This window comes from Manis javanica, chromosome 3 (assembly GCF_040802235.1).
Source record: "Manis javanica isolate MJ-LG chromosome 3, MJ_LKY, whole genome shotgun sequence".
Lineage (NCBI taxonomy): Eukaryota > Metazoa > Chordata > Mammalia > Pholidota > Manidae > Manis > Manis javanica.
The window spans coordinates 189,414,048-189,420,400 of record NC_133158.1 but is presented as its reverse complement, the minus strand read 5'-3'; positions in this window follow the sequence as shown (position 1 = coordinate 189,420,400).

Genomic DNA, 6,353 nt, shown 5'->3' with positions numbered 1-6,353 from the left:
AAACTGCATTATTATGCTCCACTTACCCTTTATGGGAATTTGTGTAAACATTTTACCTATTTATATGAAGTCTCAACTGTTAATAAAGCCTGGTTTTGAAAAGTGTTGTGTTTCTTAGCTCTTGTAATATTCTAATTATTAGCGTTATGTATTTAATCTCTCATGAGCATTAAACTAGAGGAGGACAGGAATTTGGTTTGGTTTGGTGTTTTTCATTGCTCTGTCCTCAGCACTTACACAGTGCCTGGCACATAGGTGCTCAGTAAATATTTTTGAATGAATCAATGAGTTTTATGGAATGCTAATAGTGTTGAGAATATTTATAAAAGAATGTTAAGAAATTTCATTTCCACGTATAATTTAAGAAGGTTGTCTATCAGTTTTTCATGCTGATCCATTTACATTCCCGCACATAAAAATTTATGTAAAATGTAAATTTCTTACGAATTGATGTCCAAACTTTTACATCTTAACCTACTATTCATTAGTATGATGAATATCATTATGACTAACTAGGCAGCATAGCTAAGCACTTTTCTGCCTTCAGACTTTTGGGTTCAAATTCAGTCTCTAGTAGATTAATACCTTGCGACTTTATGTAAGTTACTTAGCCTCTCTATGCCTTATCTGTAAATTAAGATAATAGTATTTATTAAGGTTTTTTATGAGGATTAAATGAATTATTTAAGTGTTTCAGTATCTGACACATAGTAGTCAATAAGTGGAAGCAATTATTATTAATCAAACAGCTAATACTTCATTATAATAATTACTAATACCAATATATTTCAAAATGAAAGTTAAAACTGCAAAGGTGCTTTGAGGATGCCTCTGCATTCTCAGGAAACATAACATGATTCTTCCTGTTGTACATGTTTCTGGGTGTAAAAGACTAACCTAAATGTTTCACTGTGTGTAGATTTTTCACAGTAAAGTAACAGCTTTATATAAACTGTTATATTCCTAGAATAAACCCGAATAATAGAATCATACCTTTCAAAACCACTCTAGAACTGATCTCTAGTGAAAAGATAAGTCCTTCTAGAAGAAAACCTGTCCCATTGTCAGTCTGCTTACTTAAAACAGAGCTTGAGTTCTGAAATCTCACCATCTGTAGCAAGAAGCAGAGAAGACCATGCACTCTTTCTTAGGGCTAAGGACATGATTTCCTCTGGATAGAGGTATGAACAATTGCTCTAAGAGCATCATTATTTTATTTCTGCATGTTCCTCATAAGTGTGGTGGGATAGTATTAACACACTGCTTCCCCTACCCAATATTCTCTTCTTTGATTCTCTTTTTCTGTCACTCTGCCCAAACAAGCAGCTAGGCATTCTGTGCCCACTACCTTAAGAGACAGATGTGACAGCAAAGAAAGCAGAGGGGGAAAGGGAATCTCTTCCTGGCTTTGGTTTATAAGGCTTGGCTTTATAGGAACATAAAAGACACCTGGCATACAAAGAGATTTGGACAAAACATTTTTTCTAAAATCATGGCTTTCCACTTGCAGAAAATAGTAAAACTAAAGCAAATAAACCTATCTCCTGGGCTGGAAAAGGGGGGATGGGAAGATATCTGGGGGTCTATGGATGGTAGAGAAGAGAGTGGGAGGGGACGCAATGGCGAGGCAGATTTTCTCTAAGGATGGAGAATCTGAACCGTGTTCTCTGGTCACATCCCTGAAAAGCCAGCAAATCTCCATAGATAGGTTTGTGAGAACTGAGAGAAAGTTTGCCTGGATTCCTGAATATAGTCCCAGAAGATGGCAGGCCCTACAGAGAGAATATGAATTCATAGTGAAAGGAAGTATAGGGAAACTAGACAGACTCCCAAAGATTTGCTACACTCTTAATTTGGAGTGGAAACGAAACAATATCCCTGCATACCAAAGTGTGCCATGGAAGAGGAAAGACAGCGTCCACACTTACAAGGGAGTCTGCAGAAGGGACTCTGGACTTACTAGAGGCATGAGAGAACTGATGACTGAGTTAGGTTGTCCAGTTCCCATTGGATGCCTATGAAAACAGAAGCCATTGAGAACCAGAGCTCCCAACTCCATAATTTACCACCATGCTAGTAGACATTATGAAATTTAGATCCAACCATAGGGGGGAAAAAGGCAGGACACCAGAAATCGGCAAAGACCATGGCATTACCAACCCTTTGGAACAGGCAGTTCAGAATTGAACTTAAAGTGGATTATAGAAAAAGAAGCTTGTGTTCCCTACAAATCTGAGTTCACATCTTTACACAAGTATAGGTTGTGTATCACTGAAATCCACACTAGGACCCAGACAAGTTTGAAGTAACTCCTTGTCAAAGGTAAGAAGTTAGAAAAGACATCAGAGTTTGGGGAGAAAGTTTCAGGATCCTATCTGTTGAGAGTCAGGCTCTGGCAGCAAAATTGGATCTCCAAGAGGTTAATTAACATATAATTCTTTAAGGAGATAATATAAAGTAATTCTGCTGTAGAGGAAGGTAATGTATGTTGGTGTTGATGAGGAGGTAATGTCTGGGAGAGTCCTAACTAAGGATCCCTGCTCTGAACTGCACAGGGCAAGTGCTGTTTCCACTACAAGATCAATAATTCCAGGTCAGAATGGAGGAGCAACTCGGGCTCTGCCAGCTAAATTTACGACTATCTAAAGATAATTGTAGGTTTCTGAGCTAAAACACTGAACCAATGGAAGACAGTATTTGCCATCAGGGGACAGTAGAGTCTCTGCCACCAGCAGAAATTATCCCAAAGACAAAAATAGCACAGTGTACTTTGTGCCTGAGGACTCCCAACTGACAAGATTCTTCTAGGAGCTGGAAATGTTATGACAAAAAGAAAAAAGAAAAAAGGATATTGTTATCAGTTTACAATAACACCAAGTAAGAGAAGGTGTAACTTTTCTGAGGAGGAATAATTATAAGATAAATTCGAACTGCTTTCAGTTACAAAATATGTATTTATCTGCTAAAACAAAACCAATGATACAATGAATTGAACCAACAAAAACCATTGTTCAAATCCTTGGTACTCCTTTCCTCTGAAGAAAAAACTGACATCAATCTAAATGGCTTCCTTAAGATGGATTTTATGATGATTACAAACAAAAATAATAACAAACACCATTGATCATTGCTACTTGCCAAGCTCTGTGCTTTGCATACTTTGTTATTTAATCGTCAAACTAACTCTGTGTCATAGGTAATCTTATTATCCTATTTTACTTATCAGACAAATAAAGGCTAGAGAGGATAAGAAAGTGAACTGATAAAATTGCAAAGCTACTTCACAGTGTATTAGGAGGACAAAACCTGACAATCCATCTTTAAACCTGTAAAGTTTAAATATGGGTAAGAAGCACCACCATGATATATAAAGGGTCCTTGAGCTCATGACTTGAACACTGGACTTGCTTTATCCTTACATAACTCAGCTTTAATCTGGCATGGAGCTTCTATACCTTTTGAAAGTATTCTTATCTATAGAATATGAACTGAGGCAAATAAACACTTTTTCATCGAAAATGAAAACAATAAAACTTCCTCCTAATCACTTTGCACAGAGGTTAGAGTTGGTGCCAATCTTCTGGCATCTCCATTAATTTCCCTAATTTGGGGCAGAAATTGAAGGCAGAAAAACTAAAAGATAATGTAAGCTCTTATAGAACATTACACTAAGTAGTATAGTTTATACAGAGGGGGCCCGTTAGGAGATGGAGAATTCTGTGACATGTTGGATTTTTAGCCAATGTAGGATTTTTAGTAGAGTTAACATGAAAAGATTTGCATTTTTTGAAAGGCTGATCTGTTCTAGCATGGAGAACAAAGTCATAGGGAGCCACAGTGAATGTATGGAGGGCAATGAGCCTGTCACTAGTGGTAAGATGATTTTACCTTGTACTAAAATGTTGATAGTAAAAACGGATAAAAATTGTTGGATGAAAAAGGCATATGGGCAGAGGCTGTAAAATCAAGAGTTCCAAGTAATGGATTGGATATGGGATGTAGCAGAGAAGAATGGATGAAGGATGCCACCTGGCTTTCTGGGATACACAGTCAGATGGGGAAGCTATTCTGGGATGGAGAACACTGGAAGAAGATACTATTTAAGTGGAATATTGTAAGTTTGTTCTTGGGTGTGTTGAGTTCAAGGAACTGTTGAGATATTCACATGGCGAAGTTGAAGTTAATTGGAAATATAATAGAAGTCTAAGACTAAGGTCGAAATTTAGGTGACATTAGTATATAGATGATAATTTCATGGGGACAGTGTGATTGCTGAGGGAAGAGAATAGAAGGTTGAGTAGAGAAGAGGTCCTAGAACAGAGCCTTGAGGAACCACAATATTTAAAAACCAAGCAGAGAAGAATGTGTCTACAATTAAGGCAGAAGAAAAGAAACGTAGGAAGACAAAAACAAGAAGAGAATATGGTATCATTGAATCCAGAGAAAGAAAGAATGTTTCAAGAGAGTGAAAAACAGTTTGACTGGTAAACCTGGGAAGTTAAGTAGAAAGAGGATTGATGTTCGTTCACTGAACTTAGTGACATGGAGGTCTTCGGTGACCTTGTTGAGATGTTAATAATCAATGACATTACATTTCCAATGGAATAATTTGGGATTATTAATGTCTTAAATTCATAGTATTAAATTTATTCTCAATCATTTTTAACATTATCTTTATTGCCCTTAAATTTATTGAGAATTATAAGTACAATACAGAATTCCCATAAATATGTTGATTGTCTTTGGAAAAAGGTTTTTTTCCCATGGTGAGATCCAGTTCCTTTGGCAGAATCATTTGTAGGAATTAAAAATACTACTGAATACCTACTGTGTACCAGATGCTTTTACATATAAATACCTTCTGTATCCTAATGTTAGCATCAACTATTCTATATAAATACTGGTTGGTGGTGACAGTTTGAAGTTAAAAAAGGTGAGTTGGCACATGGAAGTTTCTGAGTCTTCTTCTCTGTAACACATCCCACCAAAGTTGATATGCCCAAACTGCTTTCTTATCTACAAGTCTCCACAGTCAAATTACATTCTCCTCTTACTTACTCTGTTTTTTCAAAGGTACTGTGGGCTACAAATATTTAAGATCTCACTCTGAAGAAACAGAGTGAGAAAGCATCTGGCACACCCAGTAGGTACTCAGTAATGCTCATTTAGTTATAGTTTCTCAATTCTCCCTCCATAATGGCACTCAAATCCACTTCTCTACTGTCAAGGAGCTGTTGCACTTAAATTATCACTATTGGGTCTGCCATCTCTAGTTTAGTTCTCCCCTAATTTATAAGAGGGACATTAAATAGCATGATGGATAGTGTTCCTGATAATGCCAAAAAGCCAGATTGTACTAATCCACAAGGTCTTTTCTCACATTCACCCTCAAAAATCAAGCATACAAATGAACATATTGTTAAGTCATTTTATAGGTGACCAGAATAGTACTGTCTTTCTAGGTGTATATATTTTTAGAACTAAAATTTGAAGGATGGATATGTTCAGCAAAGCCACAGGACTTAACAGTTATTATATTCCTATTCAATTCCTGCTGACTTTTCCATGTTATCAGCTAAGCTTTTAACAGTCTCTGTATTGTAGCTCCATTATTGAGATCACTAAGGACAATATGAAATGAAGGATTTCAATGCAGTTGATTGAAGAGTAATTTAAGTGCCCTGGATACCAGACCAGTGGGCAACAAAAAAATGAGTTTGTATTTTTGCCCATAGAAAAGAATATCTACTTGACTAAGAAGGAAGGTTTCAAGAGGGGATTATGGCTTTTCTCAAATTGCAACAATGGATCTATTTAAATCCTGGAACTCTGTTGGGAGCCCCAGAAATATATACTACAAAGCATCATCCAAAAAAAGTCAAAACCTTAGCTATAAAAAATGTAAAGCTGGTGTCTTGATCCCATTTTGCAGAGAAGGAAATGCTTTGAGAGGCTAAAAAATGTTCTCCAAGCCCAAATTATCAGAGCTGTTCTTACCTCTATTGCATGCCCCAGAGATAGCAAAAATAATTACTCTATTAGTCCTTTGGGATGATTGGAAACATCCATCAATAACAACAATTTTGTCTTTATCATTAGTGATAATAGTTGGTGCTTTTGAGGAAAAAATAGCCAACACCTTCAAGTTGCTTCTTGAACATTCCCTTAAAAGTGATCGTAGGACCATGCTGTTGGAAGGAGACTATGTATTCAGGCCATAAGAATATAACGTATGTTTTAAGTTTGAAATGGAGAATTTAGATCACATTCTTCATTACACCATTAAATTGGAATTTGATCTAGGAAAACAATTCTTCTATACTCAAATTCTTGAGACATGCTGCATAAGGACT